At 37.6% G+C, this 27460-nt stretch overlaps 1 pseudogene; it reads left to right on the forward strand.

The window, feature by feature from the left end:
* The first annotated feature begins 17602 nt into the window (after window positions 1-17602).
* LOC113922389 lies at window positions 17603-18729 on the forward strand (annotated as a pseudogene).
* The last annotated feature ends 8731 nt before the right edge of the window (window positions 18730-27460 follow it).

Raw genomic sequence — 27460 nt, forward strand, 5'->3', positions numbered from 1 at the left:
TACTGGATGTAAAACATGAAGTTAAAAAAAGCAACAAAACAAAACTTAAAGGAACCCCAGGGCTAAAGGCTAAGGAAATGAGGTATTTAAGAACAATTTAGGTAGAGATGTGTTAAATTCTGCTATAAGTTAGATTGTGTTATTTCAGACAATGAATATACATGACTGTGATTTGGGTGATGCATTTCAGGGAACTGGAGGTTTCCTGACCAGACTAAAAGTCAGATGCTTGTTTTTTAAAGATGTATATATTTTGGGACGAGTAGGAGACCTGGATTTCGTCTAGTCTCAGGAATTCAGCTGGATAGGGATCAAACCATTCTGAACACCTACAAACTCAACAGGAGATCGAAGAAAAGAATAGCAACAACTCTCTGAACAGAAAAGCGACCATTTTCTGGAAGGTAGGACGTGCAGAGAAGTGAGTTTGAGGCAATATTTGGGAGGACAGACGGCGGGGGAGGGGGCCTCCGTCGGCCGCTTCTGGCAAGTGCTAGAGCCGCGGTGCACAAAATCGGAACTTTTAGAAGTTGGCTCCGCTGAGGGACGTCGCTCCAGTGGCTAAGCGGGGGGTGGAACCCTCGTGGGACAGTATGGTCTCAGGATCCTTGGGGTCACAGAAAGACCGGGGGTGCCTGAGTGTGGCAGAGCTCCCAGGTATCAGAGCAGGGAAGCCGGCTGCAGAGACGGAGCTGAGGAGCGGGCTCTCAGCTCGGGGTTGCCATAAACTCTGATCGGCGACACAGTCGGGCCACTGCTCCTCCAGCAGGGACCCAACAAGCGGCAGATCCAGGGAGACTCCCCTTCCTCCCCCGGGAGGAGTGGCACAGGAGCGCACCACAGGGATCTGCTGGGTTTGGAGACTCCACACCGAGTCGGGTGCCAGAGATAGAAACGCTTGGTCACAGGCCGGGTGAGCACAGAGTGCGGCCGGAGACCGGGGAGACGGGAGTGATTGATTGCTTTTCTCTGTGGGTGCACTGAGGAGCAGGTCCCCAAGTTCTCGGCTCCTCCGGGGCGGAGATTGGGAGGCCGCCATTTTCACTCTCATCCTCCAAAGCCTAACAGAGCTTGCAGGGAACAAAAGCTCCCGAGAGCAAACCGGAGCAGACTACTAAACCCGGACTGACAAGGGTGGGGCAATTCCGCCTCCCGCAAAGACATTTGGGAACCACAGCCATGGGCCCCTCCCCCAGAAGATCAGCAAGAACAGCCAGCCAAGACCAAGTTTACCGATCAATGAGAACGGCAGAACTCCAGCGCTAGGGGAATACTGCACATAGAATTCATGGCTTTTTTACCATGATTCTTTAGTCTTTCAAAGTTAATTTTTTTAACTTTTTTTTTAATTTTTCTTTTTCCCTTTTTCGACCAATATCTTATCAATCCCTTTTTTTAAAAAACATTTTTATTTTTCAATTTTAGAGTCATATTCTATCCCTTCATAGTAGTTACCCTTATTTTTGGCGTATATATATATAAGTTGTTCTCTCTTTAAAATTTTGAGATGTAGTTTCTTCTAACAGATCAAAATATACCCTAAATCTCTAGTGTACAGCTTTGTTCTAGTCTCCTGCCTGATCACATTCTCTTCCCCCCTTTTTCTTTCTTTCTTTCTTTTTTTTAAATCCTCTTCTTTCTTTTTTCAAAAAACTTCTTATCAATTCCTTTTATAAAATTTTTTGTAATTTTCATCTTTAGTCATATTTCATCCCTTCATTGTATCAACCTTTATTTCGTACATATATGTCTTTCTTTCTTTAAAATTTTGGGAGGCACTTTCTTCTAACAGACCAAAATACACCCAAAATCTACTGTGTGGCACTGATCTATGCACCAGCCTGATCATATTTGATCATATTCTGTTTTTTTTGTTTTGTTCTGTTTTTGTTTTTATCTTTTTCTTTTTCTTTTTTCTTTCTTTCCCTTTCTTTTCCCCTGGTTTCAGGTCTTTTCTGATTTGTTTAGAGTATATTTTCTGGGGACGTTGTTCCCTGTTAGCATTTTGTTCTCTCATTCATCTATTCTCCTCTGGACAAAATGACAAGACAGAAAAAAATCACTGCAACAAAAAGAACAAGAGGTAGTACCGTCTGCCAGGAACCTACTCAATACGGACATTAGTATGATGTCGGACCTAGAGTTCAGAATCATGACTTTAAAGATACTAGCTGGGCTTGAAAAAAGCATGGAAGTTATTAAAAAAACCCTTTCTGGAGAAATAAAAGAACTAAAATCTAACAAGTCAAAATCAAAAAGGCTATTACTGAGGTGCAATCAAAAATGGGGGCACTAACTGCTAGGATAAATGAGGCAGAAGAGAGAATCAGTGATATAGAAGACCCAATGATGGAAAATAAAGAACCTGAGAAAAAGAGAGATAAACAACTACTGGATCACGAGGGCAGAATTCAAGAGATAAGCGATACCATAAGACAAAACAACATTAGAATAATTGGGATCCCAGAAGAAGAAGAAAGAGAGAGAGGGGCAGAAGGTATATTGGAGCAAATTATAACAGAGAACATCCCTAATGTGGGGAAGAAAACAGGCATCAAAATCCAGGAGGCACAGAGAACCCCTCTCAAAATCAATAAAAATAGGTCAACACCCCAACATATAATAGTAAAACTTACAAGCCTCAGAGACAAAGAGAAAATCCTGAAAGCAGTTCGGGAGAAGAGATATGTAACCTATAATGGTAGAAACATTAGATTGGCAAGAGACCTATCCGCAGAGTCCTGGCAGACCAGAAAGGACTGGCATGATATATTCAGAGCACTAAATAAGAAAAATATGCAGCCAAGAATACTATATCCAGCTAGGCTGTCATTGAAAATAGAAGGAGAGATAAAAAGCTTCCAGGACAAACAAAAACTAAAGGAATTTGCAAACATGAAACCAGCCCTCCAAGAAATATTGAAAGGGGTCCTCTAAGCAAAGAGAGAGCCTAAAAGCAGCATAGATCAGAAAGGAACACAGACAATATACAGTAACAGTCACCTTACAGGCAATACAATGGCACTAAATTCATATCTTTCAATAGTTACCTTGAATGTAAATGGGCTAAATGCCCCAATCAAAAGACACAGGCTATCAGATTGGATTAAAAAACAAGACCCATTGATATGCTGTCTTCAAGAGACTCATTTTAGACCCAAAGACACCCCCAGATTGAAAGTGAGGGGGTGGAAAACCACTTACCATGCTAATGGACACCAAAAGAAAGCTGGGGTGGCAATCCTTATATCAGACAAATTAGATTTTAAAACAAAGATTGTAATAAGAGATGAGGAAGGACACTATATCCTACTTAAAGAGTCTATCCAACAAGAAGATCTAACAATTGTAAATATCTATGCCCCTAACGTGGGAGCAGCCAATTATATAAGGCAATTAATAACAAAAGCAAAGAACACATTGACAACAATACAATAATAGTGGAGGACTTTAACACCCCCCTGACTGAAATGGACAGATCATCTAAGCAAAAGATCAAAAAGGAAATAAAGACTTTAAATGACACACTGGACCAAAAGGACTTCACAGACATATTCAGAACTTTCCATCCCAAAGCAACGGAATACACCTTCTTCTCTAGTGCCCATGGAACATTCTCCAGAATTGATCACGTCCTAGGTCACAAATCAGGTCTCAACCAGTACCAGAAGATTGGGATTATTCCCTGCATATTTTCAGACCACAATGCTTTGAAACTAGAACTCAATCACAAGAGGAAAGTCAGAAAGAACTCAATAATGTGGAGGCTAAAGAGCTTCCTACTAAAGAATGAATGGGTCAACCAGGAAATTAAAGAAGAATTAAAAAAATTCATGGAAACCAATGAAAATGAACACACAACTGTTCAAAATCTTTGGGATGCAGCAAAGGCAGTCCTAAGAGGAAAGTATATAGCAATACAAGCCTTTCTCAAGAAACAAGAAAGGTCTCAAATACACAACCTAAACCTACACCTAAAGTAGCAGGAGACAGAGCAGCAAATAAAGCCTAAACCCAGCAGGAGAAGAGAAATAATAAAGATCAGAGCAGAAATCAATGAAATAGAAACCAAAAGAACAGTAGAACAGATCAACGAAACTAGGAGCTGGTTCTTTGAAAGAATTAACAAGATTGATAAACCCCTGGCCAGACTTATCAAAAAGAAAAGAGAAACGACCCAAATCAACAAAATCATGAATGAAAGAGGAGAGATCCCAACCAACACCAAAGAAATACAAACAATTATAAGAACATATTATGAGCAACTCTATGCCAGCAAATTAGATAACCTGGAAGAAATGGATGCATTCCTAGAGATGTATCAACTACCAAAACTGAACCAGGAAGAAACAGAAAACCTGAACAGACCTATAACCACTAAGGAAATTGAAGCAGTCATCAAAAATCTCCCAACAAAAAAAGCCCAGGGCCAGATGGCTTCCCAGGGGAATTCTATCAGACATTTCAAGAAGAATTAATACCTATTCTCCTGAAACTGTTCCAAAAAATAGACATGGGAGGAAAACTTCCAAACTCATTTTATGAGGCCACCATTACCTTGATCCCCAAACCAGACAAAGACCCCATCAAAAAGGAGAATTACAGACCAATATCCTTGATGAACATGGATGCAAAAATTCTCACCAAAATACTAGCCAATAGGATCCAACAGTACATTAAAAGGATTATTCACCATGACCAAGTGGGATTTATCTCTGGGCTGCAAGGTTGGTTCAACATCCACAAATCAATCAACGTGATACAATACATTAACAAAAGAAAGAACAAGAATCATATGATCCTTTCAATAGATGCAGAAAAAGCATTTGACAAAGTACAGCATCCTTTCTTGCTCAAAACTCTTCTGAGGATAGGGATAGAGGGTACATACCTCAATATCATAAAAGCCATCTATGAAAAACCTACAGCGAATATCATTCTCAATGGGGAAAAATTGAGAGCTTTCCCCCTAAGGTCAGGAATGCGGCAGGGATGTCCACTATCACCACGGCTATTCAACATAGTATTAGAAGTCCTAGCCACAGCAATCAGACAACCAAAGGGAATCAAAGGCATCCAAGTCGACAAAGAAGAAGTCAAACTCGCACTGTTTGCAGATGATATGATACTTTATGTGGAAAACCCAAAAGACTCCAGCTCCAAACTGCTAGAACTCATACAGGAATTCAGTAAAGTGGCAGGATATAAAATCAATGCACAGAAATCAGTGGCATTCTTATACACCAACAACAAGACAGAAGAGAGAGAAATTAAGGAATTGATCCCATTTATAACTGCACCCAAAACCATAAGACACCTAGGAATAAATCTAACCAAAGAGGCAAAGTATCTGTACTCAGAAAACTATAAAATATTCATGAAAGTAATTGAGGAAGACACAAGAAATGGAAAAACGTTCCATGTTCATGGATTGGAAGAACAAAGAGGATGTCAATGCTACCTAGAGCAATCTACACATTCAAAGCAATCCCCATCAAAATACCATCCACTTTTTTCAAAGAAGTGGAACAAATAATCCTAAAATTTGTATGGAACCAGAAGAGACCCCGAATAGCCAGAAGAATGTTGAAAAAGAAAGCAAAGCTGGCGGCATCACAATTCCGGAATTCCAGCTCTATTACAAAGCTGTCATCATCAAGACAGTATGGTAGTGGCACAAAAACAGACACATAGATCAATGGAACAGAATGGAGATCCCAGAATTGGACCCTCAACTCTATGGTCAACTAATCCTTGACAAAGCAGGAAAGAATGTCCAGTGGAAAAAAGACAGTCTCTTCAACAAATGGTGTTGGGAAAATTGGACAGCCACATGCAGAAGAATGAAACTGGACCATTTCCTTACACCACACACAAAAACAGACTCAAAATGGTTGAAAGACCTAAACGTGAGACAGGAGTCCATCAAAATCCTAAAGGAGAACACAGGCAGCAACCTCTTCGACCTCAGCCGCAGCAACTTCTTCCTTAAGTGCTCAACATTGCTCAGCATCAGGGAAATCCAAATCAAAACCTCAATGAGATACCACCTCACACCAGTCAGAATGGCTAAAATTAACAAGTCAAGAAACGACAGATGTTGGTGGGGATGCGGAGAAAGGGGAACCCTCCTACACTGTTGGTGGGAATGCAAGCTGGTGCAACCACTCTGGAAAACAGTATGGAGGTTCCTCAAAAGTTTGAAAATAGAGCTACCATACGATCCAGCAATTGCACTACTGGGTATTTACCACAAAGATACAAATGTAGGGATCCAAAGGGGTACGTGCACCCCGATTTTTATAGCAGCAATGTCCACAATAGCCAAACTGTGGAAAGAGTGAAGATGTCCATCGACAGAAGAATGGATAAAGAAGATGTGGTGTATATATACAATGGAATATTATGTAGCCATTAAAAGGAATGAGATCTTGCCATTTGCAACGATGTGGATGGAACTGGAGGGTGTTATGCTGAGTGAAGTAAGTCAATCAGAGAAAGACATGTATCATATGATCTCACTGATATGAGCAATTCTTAATCTCAGGAAACAAACAGGGTTGCTGGAGTGGGGGTGGGGTGGGAGGGATGGGGTGGCTGGGTGATAGACATTGGGGAGGGTATGTGCTATGGTGAGTGCTGTGAATTTTGCAAGACTGTTGAATCACAGATCTGTGAAACAAATAATATAATATATGTTAAGAAAAAAAAGAAGAAGATAGCAGGAGGGGAAGAATGAAGGGGGGGAAATCGGAGTGGGAGACAAACCATGAGAGACTGTGGACTCTGAGAAACAAACTGAGGGTTCTAGAGGGGAGGGAGGTGGGGGATGGGTTAGCCTGGTGATGGGTATTAAAGAGGGCACGTTCTGCATGGAGCACTGGGTGTTATGCACAAACAATGAATCATGGAACACTACATCAAAACTAATGATGTAATGTATGGTGATTAACATAACAATAAAAGTTTAAAGAAAAAGAAAGATGTATATATTTTATTTTGAAAGAAAGAGAGAAAGAGGGAGAGAGAGAGAGCAGAGAGAGAGAATCCCAAGTAGACTCTACAGAGAGAGCGGAACCTGAAGCAGGGCCTAGTCCCACGACCCTGAGATCATGACCTGAGCCAAAATCAAGAGTTGGGTCACTTATTTATTTTTTTAAAAGATTTTACTTATTTATTTGTCAGAGAGAGAGACTGAGCGTGCACAAGCAGGAGGGGCAGCAGGCAGAGGATGAGGGAGAAGCAGGCTTCCCCAAGCAGGGAGTCCGATGTGGGGCTCGATCCCAGGAACTCGGGATCATGACCTGAGCCAAAGGCATATGCTTAACTGACTGAGCCACCCAGGCATCCCAAGAGTTGGGTCACTTAATCGACTGCACCACTCAGGCGCCCCTGAAAGTCAGATGCTTGTTGATTCTCAGTAATCAGTTAACCTCACAAGGTCTGATGCTTCAGTTACAAAACGAGCAAGTGGTAACTACAATCACATTTGATTGAAACATTCTAAACATTTTAGTATTTTGTGACTTATTTTAAGATGTGTTCATATTGTAGTCTTGAGCTTAAGTACCTAGTTTAACTAGATAACTATCTATAACTTAATTAATTAATTCAATAAATGTTTTCAAACTTTCAGTATGAGCCAGGCTTTTTTCTGGGAACTTGGGACTCATTAGGTAGATATACCAAATAGACAATCTAGCCCTATCCAATAGACAATAAACAATAAATACAATCAAAAATAAATGTCTAGTAAGCTAAAATGTGGTGAGGGCTATGAAAACATGGAATAGGATAAAGGGGCTCAGGAGTGGAAGTAGGTTGGTAAGTTATGGTTTAAATAGGATTGTCAGAGTAGCTGCCTTGAGAAAGTGATGTTTGAGCTGACTCGAAAATGAGCTGCTGAAATACGATAAGAGGCAAAGGGCTTTCTGGACATATCATTCCAAGTTCAAAGGCCTGAGGTGAGCTACCCTAGCCTATCCTTATAGGCTGAATACTACGGTTTAATAAGAAGGCTGCCTGACTGGAGCCTAGGAGATTGAGGACAGCAGACAGAGACAAAGTCAGAGAGACACAGGTGGGGATAGAAACAAGAGAGGGCAGAGTATTAAAGTGAAGGAAAATCCACAGACGTGTGGGCAGTAAGAGCAGAAGATACACAATTCTGAAAATGCCTCCAAGCCTTACTTTTTGGTCTTGTTCAGAGTGCATTTCCTTTCCCAAGGAACAAGTACACTCATAAAATAACATGATATGCAGAGGTCATGTGTCTGCTAATTGTTTCTGCTCAGCTCAGTTTGTCCCACAGAAGCTGAAATGTAGAAGAGAGGTAAAGGATAAAATACTGGCAAAAAGAATTAATGCAAATGAAAATCAGTCCTTTAGCATCAAAACATTTGGAAAATTGACTACCTGTCTTCTTTTTTGAAGTAATTGTCTCAGTTTTCTTATATTACTTTAGAGAAATTAATGTTCTGAAATAATTATTGATAAATTATCTATTATTAATAATTACAAAATTGACAATTTTAGTGGGCTTCAATGACAACCATTAATAGAAAAGATCCAAGACTACCAGTATGACCCCTTCATCTGCTAACATATCCAGGTGACAGACGATGCTCAAATCCTATTGGATTATTAGTTCTGATATGCTATTTAGCTAATTTTTGAGAGGATTTCTAAAAATCTCAGGCAGATTGTTCTTCAGAAGTTAGGCAAGGGACATTTTACTTATAAGTTGCATCTTATTCCTTAGGATATAGTGCTATTGGAAAACAGAAGAGAACATTTGTATTTCTCATTGCAGGGAATGTGAGAAGTGGGGATAAGAAACATGTCTTGTTCCATTTAAGGAAAAAAGAGAACTTAAAGTAGCTTCTTATTCCTTATAAGGAGTATTCTTTCCCTTTTTCTTTGAAGACAATTATTATGCTTTTCAGTTAGACAATAAATATAGAGCTCTTTGTTTAAAACAATGTTTTATTTCACTTTGGTGGAAACTAATAAACACAATAAATAAAGTAATGGCGTTAATCATTATATGCAATGTACTGGGATCTCTGTTTTATAGATACAGAAAATAAAATAGAGTAAAATTTAATCTCTATTTATTGATTGATATGAAGTGGTTGTGGAATAGGTCTATATACTAGGCATCTGAACCAAGGAGAATTTTGTTCCTTACTTTATCACAGGTAGCCTCTGATAATTTAAGATTATTTATTAATTATTTGTCCACAATGCACAAAAACTGAAGGTGTTTATTAGTCTTAGAATAATTTTGTGGATATGCAGATTTTTTGTCAACTTGCAAAGGAAATTTTAAGAAAATATTATTAAAGTTCATATAAATCTTTCATTCTTGTTAAATGGTAAAATGTCTACAGCAAAAAATGTTACCTAAAATATGATATACCTAAATTTGTTATAATATTTTGACTTAGAAAAATAAATAAAACTTAATGAAAAGCTGATTTAATGTTTCAATTATCCTATTTAAATTATTACTGCCTCTGATGCAGAGGACACATCTTTTAGCTAGAGGGAAACTATTTTCCATTTTAAAATTATCATTATCACCTACAGCACGGTCATTGCTTTTACTATACCACTGTTGCAGAATTTTAAATCTCTGAATTATCCAACCACATTTTTCTGGGTGTCTGAATGAGATTTTGTTAACTTCATAGCATGGTTCTAATACATGTGCAGATACCAGCCAATAAACAGGGGACCAGAGGCAAAGGCTCCTGAATTCTGGGCAGTACTGTACTGCATAAGAACAAGGCATTTATCAAACTGTCTTATAGACATCCTGTTAATCTAAATGTGTCTGGATTAAAGTAACAGCAATTTATTTCACCATTTCATCACGTGAAGTTTGCAGATTAGTATTTCATCATTTTAAATGCATAATTATTATCCTTTGCTCCATGCTTTCTCACAGGTCCTCTGAAGGGACAGTAAAGTATTACAATCATATTTTCGGTACTAATTTTTTTCTCCCAGTCTTTCACACAGATGAAAATATACTGTATGAAGTATATGAGAGTGCACGCCAGGGGAGGAGATAAATTCTGCCTGAATATTTAGATTAAATGCTTCTGTCTTACTAATATATGCAATTAGCTTCATTGGAAGTTATCCTTCCACCTCTTTTGTAGATTTATACCATTTCTGGTTGTGTCTTGAAGGAATGCTGAGCACCTCAATGCATATATGTCAGTGCAAACTGTGCCTTTCCCCCCCAGTTATAATCCGTCTAACAACTTATAACATATTGATAAAGATTAACTTTTTAGAACAGCTCTGCATTTTTTAATGAGTACATTGCTAAGTCATTTATTAATATTAAGTATTGCATTAGTTATACAGACAATATAGTAGCCTTGAAATACTGGTTTAATACACTTAAAAGAAAAAAAAACATTGCCCACTTCTATGCTATCTTAAATATTCATTTCTTTTTTTACCTGGGGCCAGTTATCTCTTACATGTATTTGAAGTCCTAGTAAAAAAATATCCAAGATTCTCATCCCACTGAGTTAAATTGATGCCCTGATATCAATTAGTTTTATTATGTATAAAATTCCTAATAACATTAGCAGATTAAAAAATATTATAAAATATCTCAGAAAGGACTACTTATAGTTTGCTTGGCATATCTAACCTTATTTACATTTTCTGTTTCTATATAGGCTAAAGATTTATTGTATATTCGTTAGAATGTCCTTTCCACATATTTGTCCCAGGTCAATATGAGAGAGGATTTGTTTTAATTGTGGTTTGCACCCCTTTAGAAAAATGCCATATTCTTATTTGCACAGGGAGGGAGAATTATAAAGCTAGCCAAATAACTTAGTTTAATGTAAAAGAAGCTTTAACCAAAATTAAATTAGAATGAGCTCTGGTGTGGGGTAGCAGGCTTTGGTTCACCTTTTGCTTTTTGCTTCCAAACTGAGAATGTCCTCCAAAAGCAATCCACTTCCCAACATTCAATATCCCTAATATAGTCCCTTGGTTTTCATAATGACTTGTCTAATGTCAAAGGAAAAGGAGAAAATTAAAGATGCATCTCTTATGTATCTGTATTATAAAGGTGTGTATTACTGAGGTTTGAAATGGAAAAAGGCAAAAAAAGCACCTATCACGATCTATTAGAATAAAATCTATATTTCTGAAAATTTCTTATTGATCCAGATATGACTTTATTTATTTTTCCTTAGACAACATATGGATATATTGAAAAGTTATTGTACCAGGCATTGTTCCAGGTTCTAGGGAGTAAAAGTGATGAAGTTCCTGGCTCATAGAGTTTGCTTTTCAGTGGGGGCAGATGTTGTGATACACACGGTTCCATCCTCCAGCTCCTCACCTCCGCCTCCCTCCTGAAGGCACACATTCCCTAGGCCTCCATCGGTGGTAGCCCTCTTCTCCTCCTGCTTCACATTCTGTACTGACCAATCTCAGTAGTAACTATCCACTGTGCCTTAATGTTTTCAAACCCTCAATTAACATCTGCACCACTCTCATATGCCTTATCTGATTGTTTACTGAACAGTCAATATGAATGTCCCACAGGTATTGTAAGCACAAAGTACAAAATAAGAACTCAATATATTTGCCCCCACACCTTCTCTCATGTCGACCTGACTTTGTTTAGCATACATCCACTTATTAAACCAACTGTCTTCCAGTCTCTACCTACTCATTTTTTTCACTGCCCTTGCTCTAATTTTGGCCATGTCAACCAACAAAGCTAGTATAACATATAAAAATAATAATATTATAAAGTAAAAATAATATGATATGATACAATATGATATAATGTAATATAATGCAACAAATGAGTTTAACTCTAATCTCACTATAGCCTCTTACACTAAAACTAATCCCATCATGATTACTGAAAGAACTACCATGTCTACACCATCATAATACTTTAGCCTCTTACACTAAAACTAATCCCATCATGATTACTGAAAGAACTACCATGTCTACACCATCATAATACTTTTCTACTTAAATCTTTCCATGGCTTCCGGTAAAAAGCAATATTGTTTAGCATGGCATAAAAGGCACTTCATATCTGTCATCTACTTATATCATATCCTGCCACCTCCCTATGTTCCCCAGAAGAACACCATCAGTTTAGCATGATTTTACAGTTCTTCCATTTTCCCCATCTCTCACCTTGTTTCTTCTGTCTAGAAGTTTATTTCTGTATTTCTCTGAACATATTTTGTGTGTGTGTGTGTGTGTGTGTGTGTGCATATATGTGTTTAGTTACTTGACTCTTTAAACAGTGATATGCTTTATAAAATTACTAAATCATTTTTACTTTTCTTATTTTCTACAGCATTTTCCTGGGTTTATTTATTTTATTCCTCCAAGAGTGTTGTTCTCAAAGTGGGTCTTTGAGTGGATAATTTTCTGGGCTCTTATACACCTACCACTTAAATTAAATGCAGCTGGATATATAATTCTGGGTTCAAAGTTATTTTCCATCAACCACTTTAAAATTATTACTCAATTTTTTTTATATGCGGTATTGCTATTGAGAATTCTGATGCCAGTCTGAGTCTTACTACTCTGTAAGAGCTTTTCTGGAAGCTTTTATTTCATTTTAAAGTTATAAGGGTATATTAGTTTTTCTTTATGTAAAATGCATTACACTCTATGAGTCATTTCAACCTGAGGTATTTAATATTGCTTTAATTATCTGAAAGTCATTGTTATTTTCTCAAATATCTCCTCCTATGTGTATGTATTTAAGAATATACCTGTGTCTGTTTTATTTTCTTTTCTTCAGTAACTCATTATCTGTATATAAGTTCTATATATCTCTTATGCTTTATTTTTATATATCTTTCTTTTTTTAAATTTTATTGTTATGTTAATCACCATATATTACATCATTAGTTTTTGATGTGGTGTTCCATGATTCATTGTTTGTGCATAACACCCAGTGCTCCATGCAGAATGTGCCCTCTTTAATACCCATCACCAGGCTAACCCATCCCCCTCCTTTTCATTTGCCTTCTTGGAAAGTAATTCACGCTGATCATCTTGCTTGCTAATTTTTCTTCCATTGTATATCTTTTGTTCTTTTTTCAGGCATTATAATGTATATAACTCATATTTTACTTGGATATTTGAATGACTTCTTGCTCCTGTTTTGGTTTGTGAATATCCTCTCTTGTGGATTTGAGAATATTTATTACAGTAAATATATTTATCAATGTGTTCCAATAATCTTGCTTCATGCTTTATGTGTCATTCAGATAGTTTTCTTTCTTTTAATGTGTTTAAACTCTTATCCTGTGGCCTCGCAACTTCAGATAAAAACTATTTTGGGGGCACCTGGGTGGCTCAGTTGGTTAAGCATCCGACTCTTGATCGCAGCTCAGGTCGTGATCACAGGGTTGTGAGTTTCAAGCCCTGAGTTGGGCTCCACGCTGGGTGTGGAGCCTACTTAAAAAACAGAACAGAACAAAACAAAACAAAACAAAACAAAACAATTGTTCTGCCTGGTAAGGGTTACTGGGGAGACTGCTAGGAATGCAGTGGCAAAAAGAGAGATTCTCTGTTTGTATGGAACTTAAATCGTTCCTTTAAAAAAACATTTTACTGAGGAATGATAGACACACAAAATATATACATATTTAATGTATACAATTTAATGATTTGGGAGGTAAATTTACATCTTTGAAACCATCACCACAATAAATGCCATAAACATATAATTTGTCCGCAGAGAATGTGGCCTTCAGAGAAAATTCAGTTTCATGCACCAGAAGTTCTGTGAGAAGAGAATGTGCAAAATTAGCAGTAATATATGAAAATAATTTTCTAGTGAGATTATATGGTGGATGACACAAATGTTACTTAGTTTTGATAAATTATTTAAATTTTAGAGACACATATTGCAGGTAAAAATAACTAAATTCAGGGGCGCCTGGGTGGCTCAATCGGTTAAGTGTCTGCCTTCGGCTCAGGTCATGATCCCAGGGTCCTGGGATGGAGCCCCACATCGGGCTCCCTGCTCAGCGGAGAGCCTGCTTCTCCCTCTTCCTCTGTCTGTGTGTGCTCCCTCTCTCTATCTCTCTGTCAAATAAAATCTTAAAAAAAAAACACACTAAATTCAATTATAGCTAGTGCTAGGTTGTGAACATTTAGGATATTTTTGTTAAAATTTTACAAATCAAATTATTCATTTCCTGGGGATTTTCAATCTCTAGTCAGTGGGAAAAGTTTTTATATAATTTTAATATGTTCATTCTGCACAAAAACCTTAATAAGAGGAATTTAGTTTATTTATTTTTCACCCTGTATAAAACTGGGATTTTGCATGAACCCATTAGCTTGACAACCAGACATTATTTTGATTCTTTATGGAAACTGCTTTTGAAATGGTTTGATATTTCTAGCTGAAAGTCAAACAAGGTTTAAAATGCAAGACTGAGTTAGGCAAATCTTAATAGCTTCTGATGAGAAAGGATTACACCAATCTGGTAGAAAACATGCTTCTTTGCTGCTCCAGTTATAGTTAGAATTTTACTAAGGGAGATTGTAAATGTCCCTATGGGATAAAGCTATGAGAATAACAACACCATTATTGTACAAAGGCTGCTTGGATTTTAGTCCCTTGAAAAGGTTTTGATTGTGTGTATGTGTGTTGCAGAAGGAGGTATACAGAAAAAGATATATCTGTCTTTTTAACAGGGAAAGCTAGGACATTGGAATACACAGATGCTACACACACACACACACACACACACACACACACACACACACACACACACACACACACACACACACATTCAGATGTAGTGGAAATTGTTGGATGCTGCCCAGATCCTCCTGCCGCTAGAATGTAGGCATCCAAAGGCTTTTAGCTGAATCCCTTCCTGCAATTGGGAACAGCCTCAGCCAAGGTCATATCTCTTCTCTAAGAGTAGCCCACATACAATGATTGGTCCATGCTGGGGTACGAAGTTGCCACCCCTTCTCTCTATTCATTACATTTCTGCTGAGAACCATTCCTATTTCAGAGTACCCATGGGATTGCCTGAGACTTCTGTCTCAGTGGTATCAGCAGTTCAATTTCTCCATCTGCTCAATTCTGTTTCTTCTCTCCTTTCCAGGCAGTGTTCCTGAGAGCACATCCTCCAAAATTCCTGCATTCAGATCTGCATCTCATCAGTTTGTCTTGGAAAAAAGCTGACCTATAGTACACTATGTGACATTTCCCACTGGAATTTTGTTTCTGCCATTGGAAGTCTTGGGCTTTCTTCTGTGGTTCAGTATTTCTTAGCCCTCATAGCCTGCAGTACTAAAGGTTATTGAAATTTATCCAACAGATAATGAGAATTACCTTCTATTACAGGAGAAAGAAAGATTACCCAGATACATGAAATAATTTTTTAGGATTCTCCTCTCTTGACGTTTATATTTACTACATATTATTGCATCTACCTTTCACTTTGTAACACAAATACTTTCTTTGGGCTAGAGGGGTCTGTTGAACAATAATTTCATTGGTTATATGGGAATTTACAGATCAACGTTGTGATACTAAAAAGGGTATAAGAGGTTCATATATATATATTTAAGTGTAGTGTTGCACATGTATGCTGAGATTGGTTCTTTCTCTTCTTCATTGATCTATTCATCTATCTTAGGACAGTTTCTCTAGAAGTAGAATCAAACATGAGGAATTCTTGTACAAATAATTTCTTGTGAGGGTGCTCTCAGGAAAAGGTAAGTAGGGAATCAGGTCAAAGAAGGGAGAAATCTAAGCATGGTTGTAGCTGTCCTGGAAACTCGCTTCAGTTTGATCCATGAGGGATGTTCTGTAGCACAAACTGCACCATAGAATTAATCTTACATTGAGGCAATTATTCCACACCAGTCAATCATTGGCCAAAGTCTGAGATGTGAAGGGCATAGAAACAAATCTCAACAATTCTCAAGGAAAGGGGTAGCTACTATGAAATGTTATCTGGGCCAACACTTTCAACAGTGTGAAATGGAAGCACTGTGGCGTATCTTGTAAAGGAAGGCAAAAAGGGCAATAACAGCATCCACCCTATCATCAATCTGTCTATCATCCATTCATTTATCCATCCAAAAGATGCATTGAGTATATATCTTACAAGGTTCTGGGAATAAAAAAAAAAATGGGCCCTTGATCTGAAAGAACATGCAGGTTGATTAAAACGCGATTAAAACCCAGAAAAAAAATGTTCTTTTATAGAAGTCTAACTAGGAGCTCTGTGCAGTTAGGTCACTCCTAATTCTTCTTGTATAAATGAGGTTATAGAAAGTTTCTTTAAAAAGATGCAATTGTTAATAGTAATGACAAAAGAAGGTCATTAGTTACTAATAAGGATGAAGGAAGGTACAATGATTGGCAGAACAGAAGTTATTATTGCTCATTCTTGACAGAGGAAAGCCCAAACAAATTAAATATTTCTTTGGGCCTATCTTGTTATTTGGTGAGGAAGTGAACAGTGTTTGGGTGTTTGTGAAGGCCTCGATGAACTAGATCAGAGGGTTCTCTTGTGTTCTTTTGGCTTAGAGTTACTCTGTTAGACCTAAAGCTATATCCCAAGGAAAAGGAGCATCAGAGTTTAAAGAAAGCTATTATGATGAGAGATTCTCTACTTAGCCACTTGACTTAGTAATGTTTAATAGGTTTCCTAATATTTTTCCCATTAAATCCCCACAAGTCTTAGGTTTGACATAACTACATTGGGTTGGAAATTAATAGTGACTACTGAAATGGATCTTTAGGTTGATTAGCCAAGTAGGGAAAAAAAAACACATTTATTTGAAACCTAAGTGCACTTTCTATACAAGAGTTTGGGCTAAGGTAATGTTGAGACTCTGTCACAAGAGGACTTCATTGTGTATGTTAAAAATAGGACTGATACGATATATCTTTGTTTTATAATACAGCTCTGCATGAAGAGAGGATTTCTTAGGTAGAGAAACTTAGAGAGAGGGATATTAGTTAACTGTCCATTTCATTTCCATGACCTAACTCAAAATGATTCAGTTACCTTTCTACTTACAAATGAGGGGAGAAAACCGTTACTGCTCTGCCGTCAGTGGATTTATTTATGCTTTTTTTTCTTTGTAGTGGACTCAAGTTAGTTTTGCCTTTCTATATTCCCTTTTGTTCATAAAAACAACTCAATTCTTTTCTCTGTGTACCCACTACTCCTTCATTCTAAATTCATGTATTAATGGTTGGGCTTGCAGGTCTGGTCAATTAGATTCTCAGTAACTGATTCCAGGATGTACGTGGGATTTATTCCAAGCCAAGAATAATTAGCCTCAGGAATTTTGCAAGGCACCATCAGAAAAGAAATACACTCTTTTTCTCGGAGTTTAACAAATCATAAAATGCAAGTCTATTTGATTTTGACTATCTCTGATACTTTGTGCGGGAGGGCCTTCTCAGATTCAAGCCAATATAGAAGAAAACAGATGGGGAGCTGCTTTCACACGATCACGCTGAGCTAGTACCTGCACCTGGAATCGGGCCACAACCTCAGCCGCACCTGCTGCCTGCCACAGCCTCTGGACCATGGATCCCCACAAAGTGAGTGAGCTTCGGGCCTTCGTGAAAATGTGTAAGCAAGATCCGAGCATTCTGCACACGGAGGAAATGCGCTTCCTGCGGGAGTGGGTGGAGAGCATGGGGGTTAAAATACCACCTGCCCCTCATAAACCTAACTCAGAAGACAATATCAAGGAAGAAAAAAACAGATAGTAAGAAGGCGGAGGAAAACATAAAGACAGATGAAACATCAAGTGAGGAAAGTGATCCAGAAATTGACAACGAAGGTGTGATTGAACCAGATACTGATGCCCCTCGACAAACGGGAGATGAAAATGTAGAGATAACCGAGGAAATGATGGATCAGGCAAATGATAAAAAAGTGGCTGCCATTGATGCCCTAAATGATGGTGAACTACAGAAAGCCATTGACTTGTTCACAGATGCCATCAAACTGAATCCTCGCTTGGCCATCCTATATGCCAAGAGAGCCAGTGTCTTCATCAAATTACAGAAGCCAAATGCTGCCATTAGAGACCGTGACAGAGCTATTGGAATAAATCCTGATTCAGCTCAGCTTTATAAGTGGCGAGGGAGAGCAAACAGACTTCTGGGCCATTGGGAAGAAGCAGCACACGATCTTGTCCTTGCTTGTAAACTGGATTACGATGAAGATGCTAGTGCAATGCTGAAAGAAGTTCAACCGAGGGCCCAGAAAATTGCTGAACATTGGAGAAAGTATGAGCGAAAACGTGAAGAGTGAGAGATCAAAGAAAGAATAGAAAGGGTTAAGAAGGCTCGGGAAGAACATGAGAGAGCCCAGAGAGGAAGAAGCCAGAAGGCAATCAGGAGCTCAGTATGGCTCTTTCCTAGGTGGCTTTCCTGGGGGAATGCCTGGTAATTTTCCTGGAGGAATGCCTGGAATGGCAGGGGGAATGCCTGGAATGGTGGGAATGCCTGGGCTCAATGAAATTCTTAGTGATCCAGAGGTTCTCGCAGCCATGCAGGATCCAGGAGTTATGGTGGCCTTCCAGGATGTGGTCCAGAACCTAGCGAATATGTCAAAATATCAGAGCAATCCAAAGGTTATGAATCTCATCAGTAAATTGTCAGCCAAATTTGGAGGTCAAGCAGAATGCTCTTCTGACAAATAAAGCCCTTGCTGAAGGAAAAGCAATGATCACCTAATGTATGTCGCAATAATACAAACCAGTGTACCTCTGACCTTCTCATGAAGAAAGATGGGGTACTGTGAAGAGAATCCCTACCCCTCTGCCCCACATGCAACTGAAACATTCTATAGTGGTTTGCCATTAGGGTATTCATTCAGATAATGTTCTCCTACTAGGAATTGCAAACTTTAAACACTTTTTAAACCTTAAAAATATTTAAAAACATATTAAAAGTGTGTGTTAGCCCCCCCCAAAAAAAAACAGATGGGAAGACGTCATTTCTTAAAGACATAATTTTACAACTCAATAGAGTCATGTCTGAAGTCCATCTGGTTATAGACTTTCTAGTACATGAAAATTCCGTTTGGTAAATAAGCCAGACTGAGTTGCGTTTCAATTTCTTGGACTCAAAAGAGCTCCAACTCATAAACTTACTTTCCAATCAAAGCTCCAAACTGCCGCATGTCTGCCCACTCTTAACTCAGAACATCATTGGCTTTTCATCTCTTCATTAGTAATTTTTCTTGTTTGGTTGTAGTAATACTATTTCGGGTTGATTACTTCAGCCCAAATCTGGAACTATTAGTAAGAAGTTGTGCCATACATAGTTCCACCGTACAAAGCTGCGATCATACAAAGTCATTTGAGGAATTGTCCAATTGTCTTGCAAACTCCACCTCCCTCCCCAAGCTTCATTCTTGTATGAAGATGCAAAATTAGAGGAAAATCACAGCAAGTCAGGTCATTAACTGATGAAGGCATGAACACAGATGATTTGAGAGCTCTTTAAGAGGCCACTGGATATTAAAAGTGAAGGACAAGAGCAGAGTTTATAATGACTTTGGCCTTGTTTGGTACCCAGGTGAGTAACAGCGCCATTAGGAAAAAGTCTTAGGGAAAGATAATATAATTCTGGGTGTATGTCTATCTCAACTATCCAAAAGCTAGTTTAATTTACTTCTCCATGTATTATAATGATCTCATTGCTGGTTTCCTCACATCTACTCTTGTTCCCTGCTAGCTAAAGGGCAGGGAGAATTTTCAAAATCCAAGCCTGGATATTAATCTGTTTTGCTTCAAGCACTTTAAAGACTTTCAAATGTTTTAAGGAGAAGCAAGAAAAAAAAAAAAAAAAAGAATCCTTAACATGAACTTCAATTTCTAGGGGAATACTCTTCCAAAGGCACTGCAGAGTTCACCATCATCAAAGAAATAAATTTAGTGACATCAAGGAAATTATTTAAATTGCATAATAGCACAGTCTACCACTTTCTTGCCTGTCAGCCTCAGTCAGCCTACACTTTTCCCCTCTGGTAACTCACTGCCCCCTGGCAATCCCAGGTCCTCTGCACACCCAACTCCCTCTACTCCTGGGGCTTTTAAGCATGCCTTCGTTCTGGTGGAGCAACCCAGCCTCCTACAACCCATTTCCCAAGTAAATTTTAGTTTCCTAACATCCCTCACTAGAGCAAATCCTCCTATTAAATTGACTTTGTAATTCTTAACCAGATCTGCAGTTCTGTGATGATTCATGTAATTGTTTGATTATTAAATGCATTTCTCACTGCACTGTGTGCTCCATGAAGGTAGAGACCATATAAGTTTTAGTTTGCCATTATATTCAGTGTCTTGTGAATGCCTGGCTCATCATAAATCCCTCATATGTATTTATTTCTTAAATAAATGAGTATTTTTTGAGAGCATATATTTTTGTTAAAATCTATTCTTGCTTGCCTTTGCATGTCTGAGTCCATACGGATCAGCATTTAAAAAAAAAAATTCTCCCTCCTACGGCTCTGCCTTAGTTTCATTTTTATGTATCACTGAGATGAATCCCTTCCTTTCTCCTTTGACAATAAATGCTTATGCCAAATATTAGTTGGTAGGATTTTGAATCCTAAACATATTATGTAATGTTTGTGTGTAGTTCCATGGATGGCATTGCTCTCAATTTAGGCAAGATTACTGATAACATTCCTTTGGTAAAGGAATTAATTTTTCTCACTGCTATTTATTTACCCTGGAAATATCAGCAAACTCACTATTCAGAGGTTTCTTAATCTCTTGCCATTTAAAATGACAATTTATGTGGTAGGAATGATGGCACAAAGGGATGTCATTTATTTCTGCAAGGTTTATGTAATGGACAGAGTGCAGACAGCAGATAAAGCTGAATATTTGTGCCTGGGATAGAGAATATTTTAATTGCAAATTCACCAGTAGAGGAATTCTTGTCACTACCTTAGAGGAGAATAAATAGATGATCTCCCTCTTACTTCCACATGCATACTTATGAACTTTATCGGAGAATCAGGCTAGACATAACTGTGCTGTTTAACTATTTCTATCCCGGGAAGTGTTTTAGCTAACTCATTAGTTACAATATATCTACTTTGGGGAGATCTCTGTAGAATTTGCTACTGATGATGGCTTTGCTATGTTAGGATGCCCCGTTTGCACTACTGGAAAGTGATTGGAACAGAGAAAATAAACAGTTAGTGCATAGATTATAAACACTAGCATTTCTCAGGTTTTTGCTGACTGGATTTACAGGCATTCATGTAAGGTTTTTAATTTTCTAGATTATAGTGCTCATGACATTTCTGGCACTATTCCACACAAAATGAACTTATCGAATGCCCATGAATTATCAGACATTATCATAAGCCCTCAGAAGAGGAAACTGAGGCATAGGGAGGATAACGTGCCTGAGGTCCAGCAGCTAGTGAATGCTGGCGCCAGGACTGGATCTCAGCAATCAGGTGTCAGAGTCCTCGTCCTTCACCACTAACCAGCATTGGTTCTTGTTTACCATAGATTCATTTGTTTTGTTTTGCATGGATCTCTAAAATTCACTGTGGTTTCAACTCAGATTAGAAACAACAGTCTTAAGAAAAGTACAATCCAGTTAATGTTCATTTTATCTGCATATATTTACTTTAAAATACTTGAAAGTGCTCTGCTTGCTTCCCCTCTCTTTGTCAGTAAATCAGGCAGAGTGTATTCTCCAGAATAGTTGCAACTTGATCCCCCTTCTCATACGCTCTTTATCCAATAGGATGTTGATAGTCTCTCCATGAGGATTGGGGCTGATGTTATCTCCCTTTAAGTCTGTGCTTCGGACATGTGCTTACAGTGAAAGTAACCAAGAAGAGGTCATTAAAGATGATGTAACTTCTGCCTGGTCATCCTGAGGTGCCTGATCTTGGAGCCAGTCACTATGCTGTGATGAAGCCCAGACCACATGAAGAGGACACATGCTGTTGTTCTGGTCTTCAACATCAGATGAGCTCTCAGCCAACAGACAGCATCAGCCACCAGACATGTAAGTGAATACCACTACAGATGACTCCTATCCCCAGTTTTTCAGTCGTTCCAGCGGAGACCTCAGCCATTGAAGATCAGAAACAAATTATCCCTTTTGTTCTCTGTCTGAATTCCGGACTTAAAAGGTCTGGAGGATAATAAAGTCATTTATGCCACTAAGGTTTTAGGTTGGTTTGTTCCTCAGCATTAAATAACTGGAACAATAAAATAGGGCTAATACCTCTCGCCTTTTATAAGGCAAATAATTAATTAATATTTGAATTAGTAGTATAATTAGAATTTGTCATTATAGTTAAATCCTAGATGAACTTTAAAATCACTTTAAATCAAGAGCATCTAATTTTTTAAAAGGAGTGAGGATTTAGGGGCATCTGGGTGGCTCAGTCGGTTAAGTGTCTGCCTTCGGCTCAGGTCACGATCCCAGGGTCCTGGGATGGAGCCCCGCATCAGGCTGCCTGCTCAGCGGGAAGCCTGCTTCTCCGTCTTCCACCCCACCCCCGCTTGTGTTCCCTCTCTCGCTGTCTCTCTCTCTGTCAAATAAATTAAAAAAAAAAAAAAGAAGAAGAAAAAAAGAGAGAATTTAAATTTGAATTTTAGCGATAGGTTTATAAGTATTCATATACAAATGGATTTATAATATATATGATATATAATATATTTTAAATAACAATAAGATATACAATACTCATTACAAAAAATTATTTAGAGTCAACCCATTCTCAGAGAATACTTCTGTTGATTTTTGCTGAACTCTTTGTATCCATAGCTAATCTGTGGTAGCAACTGATGAACGATTATAGTTGCTACATTAATGTTCGTTGATATTCTCCTGAATTGGTAAATTGAAAGTGGAACAATGAAGATGTATCTTAGAACTTCACTTGTGTCAATAATGTGAAACTTCTTTGCTGAATCAGAAAGTAATTTTTGAATATAGTAAAAATATTTTCTCATTTTTGTGCTATTTACTATGTGCTGCTATACTTTTTAATATAATATTATTAACATTTTCTCTAACACTTTCGTAAGTCTAGAAAATAAACAAAGCAAATAATCAAGACTTAATTTATAGTGCTTGCTGATTTCCATGGTTTAAGTACTCCTATCATGGCCAAATTCAAGCTCCCAACATAGTGTCAATTAATGCAGAGCTTGGGAAAGATATGCAGTAGCACATTTAAAACATACAGATAAAATGCAGTAAATAACCCACAGAGCAAAATGTAGTAAAATAATTAGGAAGTAATGAATTGTGAGAACTTACTACATTTGTTTTTAATGCTGAAATATCCAACTGAAAAGTTAGAGGAAAGAAGTCACAAAAGACCACCTTCACCTCTGACACTAATTGTAAGTTTGGGAGGTTCTTTCTTGCAAGAAAGACCCAGAGAACTCACTAACAGCTGTTATACTTGCAGTTATGGTTTATTACAGGGAGCAGATACAGAGTAAGTCAGCTAAGAGAAGAAATGCATATGGCAGCATCTGGAAGAATAACCTATGTGGAGCTTCCAGTTGTCCTCTTCTCATGGAGTCAGCACAACCTTCTTCTCTCAGCATTGATGTATGACCGTACATAGGGAGTAGTGTCAACAGGAAAGTGCTACTGAGCTTGGATATCCAGAGTCCTCATAGGGGTTCTATCTAGTAGAAATGGCTGACTGCAGAAGGGACTGATCCTAGTTTTCAGCCCCTCAGGAAGTCAAGATGGGTGATCCAAAGCCCTCACTGTACATCACCTTATTGGTGTGACTCAGAACATACAGGTTAAATCACATTGGTGTGACTCCGAGCCCCTACCCTAAATCATATTGCCCCAAGGCAAATGAAGACATTCCTCTCAGGCATGACATTCCAAGGCCTTAGTTACCTTCCAGAAGCCAAGGGCGAAGACTAAACCTTTTTGAACAAGGTTAAATTCTTTACTACACAAATATAATTTATTTAATTATAAGTTTATATAACTTAATCTTTAATAATGACTATGTTTAACATCTGGCTTTCAAAATTCCGGAAAATTTTACAACAGCTCTTGTGAACTATTATAAATTGCTTCCGGCATGGCACTAGTTAAAATGGAAACAGAGAAGAGAGATCCATGAAAGGAACAGGGATATAAAACAATACAATTGGAGAATATATTTGCAGGAAAAAGAATTTAGAAGAGGAGATGTGCTGCTTAAAAAGAACAAAATGATCAATAGTTAAGTCCAATACATAAGGTCTCAAAACTGTCTTTTCTTCACAAATAATATGTTTTGCTGATCAAAGGACAAAAAGTCTATGCAAGATTGTTATAGTGAAGGAGTGGTAGGAATAAGCTGGATATAAAAGTTGCTTGCTTTTTGTTTAATTTTCATGGGAAAAGTTTAATAACTTGGGCATAGGATGTATAAGAAAATCTAATGTAAATTTGACAGACGAAATATATTGTAATCCTGATTTTAAGAACTGTCCCAACGTAACTTACAAAGATCATAAATAACGAAATGGAGATAGTAATATTTAACTCCTTATGTAAAAACATATTAGGAGATAAACTATGTAATCTAAGGGGTCAAAACAGCTGCCAATGCCCACATCTCTGTCCTCCAAGGTGAGAAATTCTTCTATCAGGTGTTTATTCTTCTAGCATTCTAAGCAGAAGAGATTTTTAAAAAGAGAACTTTGTCATTTGTTTTTCTCTTTAAAGTAGGTCCTTGTTATGGGACTAAACCAACCTTTATGATGTTGACCCACAGAAGTAGAAACTATAGAAAATTAAGGTGCTAATAAAAGGAAATAGTGCTCCTGAAGGAAAAGAGAGAAAGGGACACTAAAATCAAAGTGTATTAAATGGTCTAATAAAGGATAATGGGAGTCTTCTTTTGCAAACCATTTTGTATATATGAGATTATTATTTTCATCATACATAAGATAAATGTATCAGACATAAGATTTTTCCTCCATTGATTCTTGTCAAAATCCAATTAACTCACATGCTTTTCATGTTTTGGTCTTTCTTGTACTTTATATTTTTTAACAAAATGAGTTGTTAAATAGTTTGACAATTAAAAGTGCCATTTGGGGGCACCTGGGTGGCTCAGTCACTAAGTGCCTGCCTTCGGCTCAGGTCATGATCCCAGGGTCCTGGGATTGAGCCCTCCATTGGGCTCCTTGCTCCGCAGGAAGCCTGCTTCTCCCTCTCCCACTCCCCCTGCTTGTGTTCCCTCTCTCGCTGTCTCGCTCTCTGTCAAATAAATAAATAAAATCTTAAAAAAAAATAAAAGTGCCATTTGTATTATTTATTGACAGAAATATGACCAATGGAGTCATGCAGAGTAGGGTTAACAAGAGATTAAGCTTGAACTGGTGAATTACTTAATTTTGGGTATTTGACACCTCAATATACAATGAAGATATTAGGATTTGTATTATATCACTCAATATAATAATGCACACAAAAGCATTTTAACATTATTTTGACAGATACATGGCAGGTATGTGAATAAATTAATGTAGAATATTATCTAGCTTTTCTATAATAATTCATTTTGGTTTCTTTGTTAGTGATTCTTCCTTCTTTGCTGATATGACAACTGAGGCACAGCTTCTTTCCATATAATTATCAAGGAATATCTGCATGTGTACAGGTGTAAACTTAGCTAAAACCCCCTTTTGTAGAGTGTGGTACAGGGTCTTGCATATTTGGATATGTCCAAAGGTCTTCTTGGTAGCAACTCTGCTAATTATCTCTACCGTAAATTGATATTTAAGAGATGAGTATGTTCATTAAAAATAATGACCTGCTGTATATCCTATTTACAGTCCCAGAGTTGTCTAATATATATTTAAGCATTTGGTCAATTACTGTTTGATTTATTAAGATGACATAGTATTTTATAATTAATTTTGGGGGTAAAAATCTATTCTATTGCTAAATTGCATGGAATGTGGCATAATGATGAATGAGGCCTCAAGTCCAGCTTGGCCCTTTAGTAGCCATACGACCTGGTCTACTTACTCAGGCTCTCTGGCTCATGTTTCCTTATCTTTAAAATAGGCTAATACTTATTTCATGCAGCTCTAGAGATTTACAAGAAGTTTTACATAAAAAGCTTAGCACAGCTCCTGACTTTAAGTTAGCCCTCAATAAATATTAATTCTCTCCCGACCCATCATTCTCCAGAAATTGAATTATATGCACGCATTATAGGCAAAGTAATTAATAGCTGGTGCTGCTAACATCTTAAAAGTGTTAGTTACAGGGACGTCTTATATTCTATAAATGCCAGAGGATAACAACAACATCTTTAAGGCAAATGTGCTCAAATAACTTGTGACAGCAATCTTACTACCAGCAAATAAATTATAATAGTAGTAATTTCCCTATGAAATTGGAAACCTTTTCATAAGAGAACAGTTCTTTTATCTTTAACTTCATAAATCACAGTATATAATGTGCTCTCAACTTGAAAATAAAGATGTACTTTGGTAGATGTTGAAATTTACAACGTTGTTATCTGCAGCACTAGAAAAAACTCCACTTTAGGGAAATCTGACTGCAGTTTTTTCAGTGGGACTAACTACTTTTGTCTACATAAAAAAAATGTGAAAATTATGTTATGAAATCTCTCTGGTATTTGGTTTTCAAGGTACTTTCTGACCTCAACTGATTATTGGTGATGTCAATAGTGTTTTACTGTCTGTACATGGCATGCTTCTAAATAATTGAATAGTCCTTATGCTGTTTTTGTTCATACCATTATTTCAAATAACTAGATTCCATATATGTCACTGATGCCAGAAGCTCATTTTGTTCTCCTGAGAATAAAATGTGCCATTGCCTTCCACAGATTAAAAGGACTCTTTACTCTGGATGCGCCTCTGACAGACTGCTTGTAATATTGGTCATGAATAGGGATTTTTATTTTTATTTTATTATTTTATTTTTTTAAAGATTTTATTTATTTATTTGAGAGAGGAAGAGAGAAAGACAGAGCGATCAAGCAGGGGGAGGGGCAAAGGGAGAGGGAGAGAGGGAATCCCAAACAGACTCCATGGGGAGCAGGGATCCTGATGCAGGGCTCGATCTCAGGACCCTGAGATGATGACCAGAGCCAAAGTCAGATACTTAACTGACTGAGCCATCCAGGTGCCACATGAATAGGGATTTTTAAATAATGATTTAAGAAAATACATACAACTTGATTATATTTTGAATTTTATATTTTTTTCTATTTTCCATTTTTGGGGATAACTTAAAAATAATGCTATTTGCCTAAAAGTATATTAATGAGCATTTTTTATTTGGTAGTAATATCTTCAGAGCCCTCAGGAATGAAAGATTGTGTCACACCACCAAATCATCCATCCAGACTTGCTGGAGTGAATGGCAGAGAGTAAA

This window comes from Zalophus californianus, chromosome 9 (assembly GCF_009762305.2).
Source record: "Zalophus californianus isolate mZalCal1 chromosome 9, mZalCal1.pri.v2, whole genome shotgun sequence".
Lineage (NCBI taxonomy): Eukaryota > Metazoa > Chordata > Mammalia > Carnivora > Otariidae > Zalophus > Zalophus californianus.